General features: G+C 42.8%; 1 long non-coding RNA gene across 2 annotated transcripts in view; it reads left to right on the forward strand.

The window, feature by feature from the left end:
* Nucleotides 1–9,753, forward strand: part of LOC122539679 — a 35,543-nt gene extending 25,790 nt beyond the window's left edge. For both annotated transcript variants that reach the window (XR_006309148.1, XR_006309149.1), the window contains exon 4: nt 9,300–9,753. This is a non-coding gene — a long non-coding RNA (uncharacterized LOC122539679). The remainder of the gene's footprint in view (nt 1–9,299) is intronic.
* Nucleotides 9,754–15,887: the final 6,134 nt, after the last annotated feature.

The raw sequence follows: 15,887 nt of genomic DNA on the forward strand, positions 1-15,887 counted from the left end.
ATGCCCGAAACGTCGATTCTCCTGTTCCCTGGATGCTGCCTGACCTGCTGCGCTTTTCCAGTAACACATTTTCAGCTCTGATCTCCAGCATCTGCAGACCTCACTTTCTCCTGCTAGATATGTTTGCCCACTGAGACAAGGAAGGGATGGTAGGGTGAAGGAACATTGAGTGAAAAGAGATGTGGAAGATCTAGTAAAGAGGAAGAAGGAAGTTTACTTAAGGTTGAAAAGGCAAGGATCAGACAGGTCTGGAGAGGGTTACAAGGTAGAAAAGAAGGAGGTGAGGAATGGACTTAAGAGCATAGAAGGGGGCATGGAAAGCTTTCGTGGATAGGATTAAGGAAAACCCTAAGGCATTCTACACTTATGTGAGGAACTGAGAATGGTCAGAGTGAGGGTAGGGCTGATCAGGGATAGTGGAGGGAACGTGTGCCTGGAATCGGAGGAGGTAGGGGAGGTCCTTAATGAATACTTTGCTTCAGTATTTACTAGTGAGAGGGACCTTGTTGTTTATGAGGATAGAGTGAAACAGGCTGATATGCTCGAACAGGTTGATGTTAAGAAGGAGGATGTGCTGAAAATTTTGAAAAACATAAGGATAGATAATTCCAGTGGGCCAGACGGGATATACCCAAGGCTACTACGGGAAAGAGGGAGGAAGAGATTGATGCACCTTTGGCGATGATCTTTTCATCCTCACTGTTCACTGAAGTACTGCCAGATGATTGGAGGGTGGCAAATGTTATTCCCTTGTTCAAGAAAGGGATTAGGGATATTCCTGGGAATTACAGTTAGTCTTACGTCTCTGGTGTATGAATTACCTCTGAGAGACAGGATTGGTGATTTCTTAAAAAATCATAGTTTGTTTAGAGATAGTCAGCATGGTTTTGTGAGGGGCCGTTCATGCCTTACAAGTCTTACTGAATTCTTTGAGGATGTGACAAAACACATTGATGAAAGTAGGGCAGTGGATATGGTGTACATGGATTTTAGCAAGGCACTTGATAAGGTTCCCCATGGTAGGCTCATTCAGAAAATAAGCAGGCATAGAATACAGGGAAATCTGACTGTCTGGATATAGTATTGGCTGGCCCATAGAAGACAGAGAGTGGTGGTCGATGGAAAGTATTCAGCTTGGTGCTTGGTGACCAGTGATGTTCTGCAGGGATCTGTTCTGGGACCTCCGCTCTTTGTGATTTTTATAAATGATTTGGATGAGGAAGTGGAAGGGTGGGTTAGTAGGTTTGCCAATGACAAAGGTTGGTAGAGTGGTGGATGGTGCGGAGGGCTGTTGCAGGTTGCAGTGGGACATTGACAGGATGCAGAACTGGGCTGATAAGTGGCAGATGGAGTTCAACCTAGAAAAGTGTGAAATGATTCATTTTGGAAGGTCGAATTTGAATGCAGAATACAGGGTTAAAAGCAAGGTTCTTGGCAATGTGGAGGAACAGAGGGATCTTGGAGTCCACATCCATAGATCCCTCAAACCTGCCACCCAAGTTGGTCGGGTTGTTAAGAAGGTGTATGGTGTGTTGGCTTTGACACGGGGGATTGAGTTTAAGAGCTGTGAGGTTATGCTGCAGCTCTATAGAGCTATGCTTATACCGCACTTGGAATATTGAGTCCAGTTCAGATCACCTCATTATAGGAAAGATTTGGAAGCTTTAAAGAGGATGCAGAGGAGATTTACCAGGATGCTGCCTGGACTGGAAGGGATGTCTTATGACAAAGGTTGAGAAAGCTAGGGCTTTTCTCATGGAGCAAAAAAGGGTGAGAGGTGACTTGATAAAGGTGTACAAGATGATGAGAGGCATAGAGTGAATAGTCAGAGACTTTTTCCCAGGGCAGAAATGTCTATCACAAGGGGGCACAATTTTAAGGTGATTCGAGTAAGGTTTAGGTGATGTCAGAGGCATGTGCTTTTCACAGAAAGTGGTGGGTGTGTGGAATGCACTGCCAGCAGTGGTTGTAGAGTCAGATACATTAGAGATATTTAAGCGACTCTTGGATAGGCATATAGATGTTAGTAAAATGAAGGGTGTGTAGGTTGGTTTGATCTTAGAGTTGGATAAAAGGTCGCCACAGCATCAAGAGTCAATGGAGTTGTTACAAAGTCAAAAGAAAGTATGGCCACTTTAAAATAGGAAGTGTTTTTTCTGAATTTAAAGCACATGCACAGCTGCCAGTATACGGAACAGCTAAGAGACTGGCTGTTCCAAAATAGATACATGAGACAATTGGTTGTTAAATGGATACCTGAGTTTTGGTTGCTATTTTGACAGCAGTTCTAATCGAACCAATTAATTTAAATTATGTCCAGGATACCAAAACCCAATTGAGTTTGAATTTATTGTATTGACAACATCGGACCAATCAGAACATATGATGTTGGGGGAGATAAAATACGAGGGCATTTTGAAAATTGGTCAGAGCCTCTGCCATCCGAAAAAATAAACTCCTTGCTTTCAAAAAAGACCCAGAAGGCACTATTTATCAAAAGGTACCTTTTCCTGTAAAAGCATTAAAAGAAAGCAGAGGACTCAGGAAGAAGACAGCAGAATTGAAAGGACAGAAGGAAGTAATGGATTTGGAAGCCTGAAAGTAAGACAGCATAGGAGACTGTATTGACTTGAAATGAAGTTAGTGTAATGTTTAATAATTGTTATTTGAGCAGCATTTTTATAGAGTTGGGGTCAGAAATTAATTAGTTAAGAAAAAGGGGGCTTGGATTTATTAATAGTTTCTGTTTAGTGTTCACTATGAGTGTTAGGAAAATAAATTGTTATTTTTCTTTAAATAGTGGAAGTTAGGAGTTCTCTTTCACTCAATTACACTTTTAGCAGATTATGAGGTGAGGTGAGGTGAGATAAGTTTTTCTGGGTGTTTGGTTTTAATTAGCAGAGGGCTTCAACTTCCGTGTCTTAACAGAGTGTAATCCGGACAAGAATAACTTTGGGAAGTTAAATGCAAGAGGAAAGTGTGTAGTAAATGGCAGGACTCTTAGGAGCGCTGGTGTACAGAGGGATCTTGTGGTGCAAGTCTGTAACCCCTTAAAGTGACAATACAACTGGATAAGGTGGTAATGAAGGTGTATGGCATGCTTGCCTTCACTGGTCAGGGTATTGAGTATAAAAGTTGGCAGGTCATGTTGCAGTTGTAAACAAATTTAATTGGCCATATTTGGAGTATTCTGTGCATGTCTGGCTGCCATCTTGTACAGAGAGGATGTGGAACTTTGGAGAGGATGTCATAGAGGTTTACCCAGATTTTGCCCAGATTGGAGTATGTTAGATATAAGGAGAAACTTGGATTGTTTTCACTAGAGCATTGGAGGCTGAAAGGTAATCTGATAGAAGTATATAAAATTGTGAGGAGCATGGATAGGGTGGATAGTAGGAGTCTTTTTCTCAGCGTGGGAACGACAAATACTAGGGGGCATAAGTTTATGGTGAGAGAGGTAACTTTAATGGAAATGTGTGAGGAAAGGATTTTTTTCATGCAGAGAGTGATAGGTGCCTAGAAAATGCTGTCGGGGAGGTGGTAGAAGCAGATATGTTAGCAATGTTTTAGAGGCTTTAGACTGACACAGGACAGACAAGCAGTGAGTAGTGGGATATGGACCATGTGCAGACAGATGAAGGGCCTGTTCCTGTGCTCTAGTGTTCTATGTTCTATTTTGTTCAGGATGAGGGGTTATGGAACAAGATGTTAAATGTTATTAAGACTACTTGTAATGGGTCTTGTGGTACAATGATAATGTCCCTACCTCTAAACCCAGGTTTGAATCCCACCCGCTCAAGAGGTGTATCATGCCATCCCTGGACAGGTTGGTTAAAAGTACTGAAAACTGCTTGCTCATGTGGAGTCTTAGTTAAATGGCCTGTTTCTGTGGACTAGGCAGCACAATGCTATAATAGAGTACAGGAGGTGGCATGTGATGGTGCTGGGAGGGAAGGAGCAGGCAGATTCTGGGCATTTGACTCAATGATGCTCTGGGGGAGGAAAGGCTTGGCAATGAGACTGAAGTATGTCACTTAGCAGCCTGGATAGGAGGACTTTCCCCTGCTCCTCTTGGCCCTCAAGCCATGCCATATAATTTTCAGAGAGGCTGTCCTTTCTTCCATTTAGTGACTGATTTATCCTAGATCTGCAAAACCAGGATGCCCAGGATTAAATCTACTGAACAGTTTACACGGGAGATTCCCAGCTTTGCTATAAAATATAAAGAGCCAAAATGCCTCCTGGGAACAGGTTTGCTTGCTGCCCATTCCATTGACTCTGGAAATGAGTGAGTTGGTTAGTGACATTTAAGATTTTCTTTCAACTTCAATTCATCCAATCCAAACCCATCTGCTTTGGGAAAATTAACATTCTTCCCCAGGTGTTCAGCATTTCATCCAAACCTAGGAAGAAAAGAGGATATCATTACCGCTCTCAAGACATCTACCAACCCCCTGAGAAAAGGAACAGGAAGTGACTTCACCACAGGAAATGGTGTCTCCAACCAAAAGAAACCCAAACATATAAATAGAAAGCAGGAATTATCAGCAATGCTTCGCCTGAGGCCCACTGAAGATGTTACCTAGCAGGGTGATGAAATGTCTGGAAATGAACCTTCCAGCTCAGCGACAAACCTACACCCAAAACCTCAACCTGAGCTACAAATCTTGTCAAAACTCACTCTCAAGACAGCCAGAGCATAAAATATCTTTTGTGAATATCTTTTATTATTGAATAAATAGCTTGCCATGCTGGTATCTGTTGCATCTTATTCCTGCTGGGAAGTGTATCCATCTTTTGGAATCGTAGTAAAAGGGAAGGATATCCAGTCCTTTGCTGTTGACGTATTTGTGAAACTTCTTGTTGTCAAATGTTACAAAGTAATCCGCAGTGTTGGCATGCTTAAAATAAAATCTGAGATGGAAATTTTTCTAATGTTCTCTCATCCCAGCAGGATGTTCTCCAACTTGTCCATCACTGAGCAAAGAGTGCAGCTGTCAGTAAGATAGCATGAAACCATTCATTCTATATCTACATTTCAAACAATAGCGCCAGCCAATAGCTTCCTACTTTACAAAGTACACACTGAGCCTGTGTTTTTGTTAAGATCGGTCCTCTCTGGAGATTTCCTAGTGATGATTATTCAGTTGCGTGTGGTGGCAGTATAAAAGCACAGAATGCATCCTGCCTGCAAAGTGCTGGAGACCTGGGGATGTCCCTTTCAATTCTGAAGGAACAGGCAGAATCTGGAAGTCTGGTGCTGACTGCAGCAAAACTACGCTGAAATCCTGGCACCAAATCCATGGGGTGGACTCTTCCTTACATCAGTAATATGAAAATCGTAGGTTTCCTTTTCCACTCACAGGGGAAGCATGGTTCCATTCCAATCCCTTGGCACTACCCCATTACTTTTCTCATTGGAATGATGCAAATTTGATCATTCTTGTCTATTATCAACATCACTAGACACTACCACTCAAAGTGTTTTTTACCAAAGGAGATCCAGATTAATCTCTTCACATTACAAGAATGAATCTCTGCCATATTCTCACATTATTAATGTGTAACTACCTGGTATTTTTAATTTTACAAATAAAATTCAGGAAAGAATTTGTATCTTTAATGCATCTCAGAAAAGCTTTCCAGCAAGTTTATTTGTTCTGTTTGAGTATTCCTGCGATTCATTTGGGCATTTACCACTGAGCTTGTTAATACCATTGGAGACTGAGCCAGTCGTGAAATAGTTGCAGAGATCGTGGGTTCTCACTGCACACTGAATGAAATATAGCAACTCCAGCGTCAGTATATATTCCTAACTCCACAGAGTCTCAGACCATTGAATCTAGATAGATAGATAGGTGGATAGATAGTCTCATTTGCTATTGACACAAGTACATAAGGACAGAAACAGAGATTTCAGTTCATTATTATTCAATTACATCATATATTTCAACTTAATTTACCCACTGTTGTTCCAAATTGCTTTGATGCCCTTACTGAATGCTAAACTATCCACCTCCCTCTTGAGTATTCCACATAAGCTTGTCTTTTGGGGAAGGAAGTTCCAGAATTCCAATACTTTTTGAGTTTGAAAGATATTTCCTAACTTCATTTCCACATGGTCCAGCTCTAATTTGAAATCAATGTTCTATTCTTCTGGTTTCCCAGCAAGGGAAATAGTTGCTTTGCATCCAGCCTGTTGAAACATCTGATCATTTTGTAACTAGAATTAACCCTCCCTCAATCTTAGAATCCCAGAGAAATACAAACCAGTGTATGCAACTTTAGTTATTCTTCAAAATTTATCCTTTAAACTGTTGCAATGCTCTTGGCTTTCCAAAGCTAAGATATACTTCCGAATGTTTGATGCCCAAAACTTCAGAATGCAGTCTCCAGATGGGATTTTACTAACTGAGGCTCCACTTCATCAAGTTTGAATTCCAACCCCTTGAGAAAGAAATTCAAAATTACATTTTCACTTTGATTAGTCTTACATCTGTGTACTCCCTTTTAATGATTACTGTATTTTTATGACCAGGTCTGGAGGGGTGAATTGGCTCCCATCTTTTGAACTCATGTTTGATTGGCCACAAAAAAAAAATTCTTTTTTGGCACACAGCATGTTACACTTCAATTAAAATTCCATTTACTCATTCAAAATTAAGAACCACTTATGTTTTCTTAAGTGAAAGGATGAGGAATTTTGTTGCCTACTATTCCAAGAGAAAAACACTAAAATGTGAAGTCAGCACATATATACAAACACAGGTAACACATTCAAAAAAAGAGGTGTTGCATACAAAAAGGAGGATCAAAAGTATGCAGTTAAAAAAAACTTTAGAGTCGTTTAGGCAATTGATTTAACTTGCAATCACAGTTGATTAATTGATGTCCTTCATCTTCTATAATAACAAAATTTGTAAATATTTTGAGTTTGCATTGAATGGATGTATTTCCAATTTGTTTTATCACTCATCTTTGTTTTCTGAAGAAGCAGAGAATAAAATCGAGTCTTGCAGATTTGCAGTTAAAAATTTTATTTTTTAAAAAAACCTCTCTGCCCTGTCTAAAAGCAAAGTCATGAAATACAATTTATTTGTGTTTTACTGTGTCTGGCTTGTTTGTCCAAGCTCAATAATCCCCCTGTAAGCCTTTCAATGCAATATGTGAAACTGGTAGGAATGTGTTAATCATACACAAATTTAGACGTGAGTGATTGTTTTTGTTGATATGTTAATAATAGCTCAGAGTAATTCATGTGTATTAATGGTTTCATGAGGCTCAACCTTATTAAGTGATCACTGCTTACAATTTAAGTCAGTGTTTTCTCCTTTTTAAAATCATTTTGTCACAAAATGTCCAAGATATCAGATGATGGTAGGTAAAAAAAATTATACCACTAATAGAGGACTGCATGGCAAAGAAGTTAATCTGAGTGTTCCCCAATTGGAAATCATAGATGAAGAAGGAGATGGACTCCCAACTGAAGTCTAGGTATGAGGCATTCAAATCAGGTGACACTAACCACTACAGGAAATCCCCACTGGGGATACCAAGAGAAAAAAGCAGACTACACTAGAGTCCAAGGCCAACCATACAAATTTAAGTCAGGCTGTGAACAAGGCTTGCATGATTAATGGGCTGCTGAAATGAAATGGAGTAGAATCACAGACAGCAATCTATCCCTCCCCAATGAGCTCAATGCACTTGATTTGAACAGAGGATCAGTGAAATGATGTCATCTGCCCCAACAGGCTCAGGTGCCCCCTCTACCCACAATCACCACCGTAGATGTCAGATTGGCCTTTTTAAGGGTGAACCCATGGAAATTGACTGGCCTGGATGGAGTCCCTACCCGTGCACTCAGATCCTGCATAGAGCAGCTGACAGGTCTATTTGCAGACATCATTAACCTTTCCTTACTCCAGTGTAAGGTTCCCACCTGCCTCAAGAAGACCACCATCACCCTCATGCCAACGAAAAACCAGGCAGCATGCCTTAATGACTACTACCCAGTGGCTCCGACATCCATCAATATGAGGTGCTTCCAGAGGTTAGTCATAGCACACATCAACTCCAGCCTCCCAAATTGCCTTAATCCATTACAGTCCTCCTACTGTCACAGTAGGTCCACAGCAGACACCATCTACCCTGGCCTACATTCATCCCTGGAACATCTGGATAACAAGGACACCTATATCAGATTCCTATTTATTGACTTTAGCTCTACCTTCTACACCATAATTCCAACCAAACTCTGAGACCTAGGACTTGGCTTCCCCCCTCTGCAACTGGATCCTTCACTTTTTGACCCACAGACCACAATCAGTAAGAATAGGTGACAACACCTCCCCCACATTAATCCTTAGCACTAGTGCCCCACTAGGTTGCATACTCAGCCCCTTACTAAACTTTCTATATACACATGATGTGTGGCATTTTCAGCTCAGACTCCATTTACAAATTTGCTGATGGTACACCTGTAGTGTGTCAGATCTCAAACAAGGACAAGATAGAATATGGGAAAGAGATAGCCAGCTTAGTGACATGGTAAAAAGACAACAATCTCGCCCTCAATGTCAGCAAAACCAAGGAACTGGTCATTGACTTCAGGTAGTGTAATTGAGGCCATGCCCCTGGCGCTATCAATGGAGCTGAGGTGGTGGTAGTTGAGAGCTTCATGTTTCTCCAACAATCTGTCCTGGTCCATCCACATCAACGCTACTGTCAAGAAAGCACACCAATGTCTCTACTTCCTCAGAAGGCAAAGGAATTTTTGGCATATCCACAATGACCCTTACCAATTTTTATGGATAAGCTACAGAAATCATCCCATCCGGATACATCACAGCATGGTATGGAAGCTGCTCTACCCCACACCACAAGAAATTACAGCGAGTTGTGAATGCAGACCAGTCCATCACAAAAACCAGCCTTCGTCCATCTACACTTCCCACTGCCTCAGGAAACAGTCAACATAACCAAAGACCCCTCCATCCCACCCTGGTTATACTCTCTTCCACCCTCTTCCTTCAGGAAAAATATACAAAAGTTTGAAAACACTTACCAACAGATTCTAGAACTGCTTCTTCCCTGCTGTTATCAAACCTATAAACGGACCTCTCATATATGAAAACCGAAGTCTCTCTCTGCACCTTTTCTTTCTCGCCACATTCCGATGCCATCTTGGATAATAGAATAAATTACCGAATAGCTTGTATAAATGGTAAAGTGGTGAATAAATTAATATTAAATTGATATTACTAAATCTGAAACAGTTCATCTTTCCCTCCCCATAGACTTCATCTTCTCTGCGCCTCCAGTCGCTGCTGTTCGACATCGTCCCCAGGATCCTGGCAATGTGCTCCTTTCCTGCCGCCATCACTTCCGCAGCCACCTCTGAGCTGGGGATGGTCACCCTGGCTCATCTTCCAATGTACCAGTCAAGATGGAGCAGGGATGGGGATACATGGGGACCCAGGCCTCCCAAGGGAGGAGGCCCCAGGGTGAACAAAACAAAAAACATTACCGAGCTAGAAAGCCAACCATAACACTGTGTGGATGTGGCAGCATTTATTGCATGAGCCATGAGCAGCCTATCCCCGAGCTCAGGAGCAATAAGCTACTGATCCCACCACCACCATCTTGACAATTAGCCGTAACATTATATTCTGCATTCTGTTCTATTACCCTGGTGTACTTATGTAAGGCATCATTTGTCTGCATAACTAGCAAAATAGTATCTTGATACATCTGATGATAATAAATCAAATCAAAAGAAAATTAATTCAATAGCATCTTGACACTTAAATATCTTTGCTTCTTTGCAGCTTCTGACATCCACTTTAGTACAAGAGATTGATAGGGGAATCTAGCTGAACTGTTTGAAGTTTTAAAAGGATGTTATAAGGGAGTTAAAACTCTAGTGGGGCCATCAAGAACAGAAGAGGATAATTTTACAGTGAGAATTCAACCATTCAAGAACTAAATAAGTAAGTATGTTTTCATGCAAAGGATAGTGGAAATTCATGGATTTCTTCCTCAAAGGTCTCTGAATACTGGAGTAATTGGAGCTTTCAATACTGAGGCTGATAGATTTTCTGTTCATAAGGTTATCAAATGATAGGATGCAAGGGCAGAAAATAGAATTGCGCACTGATCAATTGTAACCTAATTTAATGGCAGAAAAAAGCTGTGGGGTCTCAATGACCTATTGTTGTTCTTTATGGTTCAAAGGGCCAGTTGGCCTATTCCTCCTCCTTGTTTTTGTGTTAAGTTGTATGTTACTATGTTCCCATTTCAGTAGTCCAGAATCATGATAATTTCATACAAATATTTAAAAATATATATAGTTTGGGATGGCACGGTGGCTCAGTGGTTAGCACTGGTGCCTCACAGTACCAGGGATCTGGGTTCAATCCCAGTCTTGGGCCACTGTCTGTGTGGAGTTTCCACATTCTCCCCGTGTCTGCGTGGGTTTCCTCCAGGTACTCTGGTTTCCTCCCACAATCCAAAGATGAACTGGTTAGGTGACTTGGCCATGCTAAATTGCCCATAGCATTCAGGGATGTGTAGGTTAGGTGCATTACTCAGTGGCAAATATAGGGTAGGGGAATGGGTCTGGGAGGGTTACTCTTCGGAGGGGCAATGTGGACTTGTTGGGCTGAAGGGCCTGTTTCCACACTGTCGGAATTCTATATTTTAAAAAAACTCTCTAAAAACAGGCAGTGAAATGACTGGAGAGTGAAGTGAAAGAAACAAACATTGTTCCTGTCTATTAATATGTACCAATAATATCTGTAGAGGGGTAGATGACTGACATGTTGTTTCAAATAAAAACAGTGCAGATTTAATTCCTGTTCTGGTTGAGGTAGACATGAGACCTGCTTCTTTGCCTTGGCCTGAGAGTGTAAGGATAAGGGATGCAACCACTTGTAGAAACTGCCAAGACAGATAGCTCTGAATGCCGTATCCATGGATATTGAGCCAAGGACCTGCCTTCAGACAGAGCATTTGTACAATTTCAGTTATAGATTGTGTGAAAATGTGCCTCCTGATTTCAGTCCTCAACTGGTAAAGCTCAAATATTAAAATTACATACTCATCTTCTTGGTACCCCAACAAGAAAGGTTCCAGCTATCTCAACCAATTCTTTGAATTCTTTAATGTTTCGAGGGAGTATTCCAGAAACAGTGTGGAAACTTACAAAGCAGCTGCGAAGCCAGTGAGTAATTCTTCAGATCCTCTGCCAGTCAGGAAGTTGTGAGGGTGCTTGTGGACCTTTGCCGAGAATCAGATCCCTGCGGCAGGAAGTCCGTCCTAAAAAGGGCTTGAGATCATTCAGGGCCTGGCAGATACCAGGCCATCCGGGAAGGCTGCTGTTGCCAGCAAAACAATTCTGGAGTCCAAGGAGCCAATGGATTGACCATGAATCAACCATGGACATTCCCATCCAAATATTAATTCCAGTGAAGGCAGGAAGGTGGCAGGTCAGGTATACCTGAACCCTGTCCTAATGAAGTGCCTCCTCACCTCCGATCTCACTTCCTCTAGCACTGGATGATTGCTCTCTTTATTTCAAACTTCCAGAATCCACGTTATTTTGTCATCATATCATTGTTCCCCTCTAATCTTGTTGTCTCTCTCTGTCTGCTGCTGTAGATAATGAGGCTGAATGAGCTGGATAGAATTATCAAATAGTGGATAGCTCACGCTATCCAGATCCCAAACTACTTGATGCTAATATAGAACAGAAGAATTATAATTTAATGGTTCTACACAACTTTATTAGTAAATTTCATGCTATGGGCATCAATTTAATGGTGAGATAATGGTAAACCCTAAGATTTAAATGAAAACTGTTCCCTCATTTTTGCTGGAAGAAAGGTAGAAATAGCTTTGATAAATGCAGAAGACCAGAACTGCAGGCCTGCTTTGGGATGAATCTTGTGTTCTTTTCTACTTTGTCCAAGTTATGTGGAGTTTTTTGGAAGATTGTTGATTCAAGACCTAGTGAGTTCTCCCAACGTATCTGATCCAGCCCACCACATTAATTGCCTTTCCTATCCCTGTGGCATCTCCTATACCTGATATGCATCCCATCTTACCACATGTCCTTCCTGGAACAATTGGCCACTCACTAGAAACTCCTCAAAAAACTGACATCCTCGATACCCACACCAGTCCAAAAATGTGCAGGTTAGGTGAATTGGCCAAGCTAAATTGCCCGTAGTGTTAAGTGAAGGGGTAAATGTAGGGGAATGGGTCTGGGTGGGTTGTTCTTCGGAGGGTCAGTGTGGACTTGCGGAGCCTTGGGGCCTGTTTCCATACTGTAAGTAATCTAATCTAATCTAAAAAAAACCATCTTTGGAAGACTGCCATATGCCTTGACAAGTATTGGAAACCTGCCATCTGTCCTCACCAGCCACAGCATCCACAAAGCCACACTGCCCACAGTGTATAGCCAACATGGCCAGGACATTCCACCCTTGTCACTGTTTAATCACCGGACCACACACTTTACCTCTGCCTGGACACATTCCATCTAAACAATCATCTAAAATTAGTGCTACCCTGTCCCTGCTGATTACTGTAGACCTACATCTTGTCACTGTCCATCAACAATCAGACAAGTACAAACATAAGTGTGAGCTTTTGTTCATAGAATGCAAAAGGAAACAAACACAAAGCCAGAGGAAGGATGTTGTCCCATCAATGCCAACCTGATTTTGGAATCATAACAGTCAAATCGAACAGGCAGCTATTATACACTGCATCCAGCTCTCTTCTACTGGATGCAATTATCAATGAGATGCTGCCTGTTGGGTAGTGCCTGTCATAGGTGAGCTGTGTCATGGACAATCTCAGCTTCCTTCTCACAATATCTTCATTTCCCTGTTTAAAAGCCTGCTCCAGTTCCTGCAGTCCCTCAGCCTTTCAGCCTATTGCCTCATTGCCAGCTCCATTTGGACACAGCGTACACAGCATGCCAGGATGATATGACACACTCTGTCTGGACTATAATTGGAGGGACACCCCAGATCAGGTCAGACAGCAGGAGCACATCTTCAGCAGCCCTATCACCTGCTCCCTAGTTCAGCCATGGATAGAAATAATAGTTTCTGAGCTCCTTGTCTTTTGGAAGAATGGACAATGGTGTCATGAGGTGGTTGTGGGTGGGCCTTGTTTCCCAGAACCTAGTCTTGTAAGGACCCTGGACCCTCAAACATACCAGGTACATGACAGTGCTCCAGGATGTGGCAGCTGCCTGGGTCTTGGACACCAAGCTCCATGATGGGTTAACAGTGATCAGAGATCACCTGAACCCTTCCTGTTGCTGAATTCTGACCCTCTCGGTGCCACATGTGGGCAGTTGGATGGCACCATGCAGTGGGGAAACACAATTATCTTCCTGAGTCCTACTGCCCGGGCTGCAGCACTAACCTCACCAAGTGGGAGTGAAATGAACCAGTGTGACCTTACTCAGATGGCACTGGGTACTATTCTGATGGAGGTTGAAACACACCAAGATCCCATACAGGTCACCCACTGCTGGAAGGAACCAGTTGCACAGGCATTCAGAACTGCTGTCACCATCACGGACCCCTGGAGAGGATGGTCTCCCACTCCTGCATCTCCTCAGGTCTTGCTCTAGTATCTAACACATTCCATCACTGGGTCATGGGTCATAAGCAGCCTGTGTCAACTCTACTGCATTCATGGCTAGGAAATGGAGTCAAGAAAGGAACACTCTGTGCCTGAGGTTCCCGAGCTGGCTGCTTCTCATCTTCTGTGCTTGCTCTCACTCTCCCGGATCCATCCTAACCTTCTCCGATAGACAACCTTAGCCACCAACATCCCACCGGCAGCAAGGACTCAGCCTCTCAGTGGAAAGGACTTAAATTGGGCACAGTAGGATCCAAAGAGATTTAAAATATTTTTCAAAATAGTCATATAGTGGTGAGCTGTACAGATGAGGGCTGACACACATTCCCACACAGTAGACATAATGGTTGTGGATAATAGGAGTTTCATCCACATCCTTCCTTCATGTGTGCAGGAACCTGCTGAGGGTGCTGCACCAGCTGAGTGACCAGCACATGTCAATGAGACTGGACTGCACACAGCACTACACTACCCTCTGAACACCAGCCAGACATCAATCACAGCTTTTCAGCACACAAAATTGTGAAATCTACAGACAGAACAGGACTCAAACTTCTACAACTCAGTCAGGACCCTTGGAAAGTGTACTAATCATTTTTTGCCTACAGCCAGCACTGGACTTCCAAATCATGACTGCTGATAACTTTGACATTGCTGAGGTGCCCACACATTCAATCTGCAAGCATCAAAGGCGTGTGTCTGATTTCTTTGACCAGCATCTGGTCCCTAAGCATTCTCTAACTGAATGCAAATGATATTGGGGATGCAATGAGTGTAAAACCAATGTAGCTGAGTTTTGTAAATGGCAGCTTCATATTATGGTCACTACAATGTTACAACTTCTAACAAATGCACTTAGTCATCAACTATGATCCATGCCCAGCTGTGCTCTCACCTCTCGAGAAGGGAACACAGATAATGCTGAACTCCCACCTTCCCCCAGAAACTTCCATGTCCCCTATAACCTCACACTTCCCCAATAACCCATTTCCCACACCAACTCCTCTACCTTGTGGAGACCTGTCACAATGAACATTATCAACGTATGCTCCCTGCCCCCAAACTACAGCATTACACCATGACAATGCCCCACCAACACCTCCTCTCTGCTCCCTCTGTGGAGGTCACAGTAAATAACTCCAACCCCACAACCTCTGATGCTGTACTGAATCTACCTTCCCCACTCACCGTTCAACTTTAAATTCTACACTCCCATCACTGGCCTTATCTCCATAACTGCAAATGCCTCTGCTTTCCCCTGAGCCTTAACTCCCCCACACCTCTTATCATTCAACCATCCTCAGCCCTAAACACATTCCTCATGGACACTCAGAGCTGTAGCCACCCCTGACCTGTGACAGACTCCGACAATCAGCTGGGGCTGGGGCTGGGGCTGGGGCTGGAACTGGCCGATTCCCAGATGGACAGTAAGTGATTCCTCTGACTGCTTCAACTAGTACTACAGGACGGACCACTGAACACCCTGACCACTGATTGACCACTGAACACCCTGACAACTGAATGACCACTGAACACCCCTGAACTGTACTGGGACAGATCCCTGCACTAGGACACACCCCTGAACTTCGAGCATCCCAACCAACCAACTGACTGTGATGGAGCCCCTGAATTAGTTACAGACTTTGTCTGTGACTGACAGTACTGGCACCCCCTGACAGACAGCGATATGTCTATTAACATGACTGAGCACTGGCCCCCAGCAGTTTCTGCCATGTTTGACCGAACTTGCAGTTTGTTTGCCAGGGAGACAGCTGGCACAAGCTGTTAGTGTCATATTACTGTATCCACGTGCCATGTAGCAAGACATCTCTTCCTCCAAGACATTGTAATATGGACAAACAGTTTTTCTGTGTGTCTGCACTAAAACACCCTTTAGACTGGCCTTTGGCTCTGATTGAAGCACCAATGCATTAACAAACACAGCATTGTAAGGCATGGATAGTGCGAGCATGCAGCTAAGTGCAAAATGAACGAAAGCTAAGGGAGCAAAGGGAAAAAAGACAGCTTCTTCCCCATTGTTGTCAGATGTTTGATCAGACCTCTCAAATGCTAATTCTGATTTCTCTCTCTGCACCTTCTCTGTTCTGCAGTTTATTTTGCTACCTTGGTGCACATTGTATGATACGATCAATATTCCATGCAAAACACCACTTTTCACTGTATCTCAGCATGTGTCAGCCATAAAACAATTAAAGTTGAGA

This window comes from Chiloscyllium plagiosum, chromosome 33 (assembly GCF_004010195.1).
Source record: "Chiloscyllium plagiosum isolate BGI_BamShark_2017 chromosome 33, ASM401019v2, whole genome shotgun sequence".
NCBI lineage: Eukaryota > Metazoa > Chordata > Chondrichthyes > Orectolobiformes > Hemiscylliidae > Chiloscyllium > Chiloscyllium plagiosum.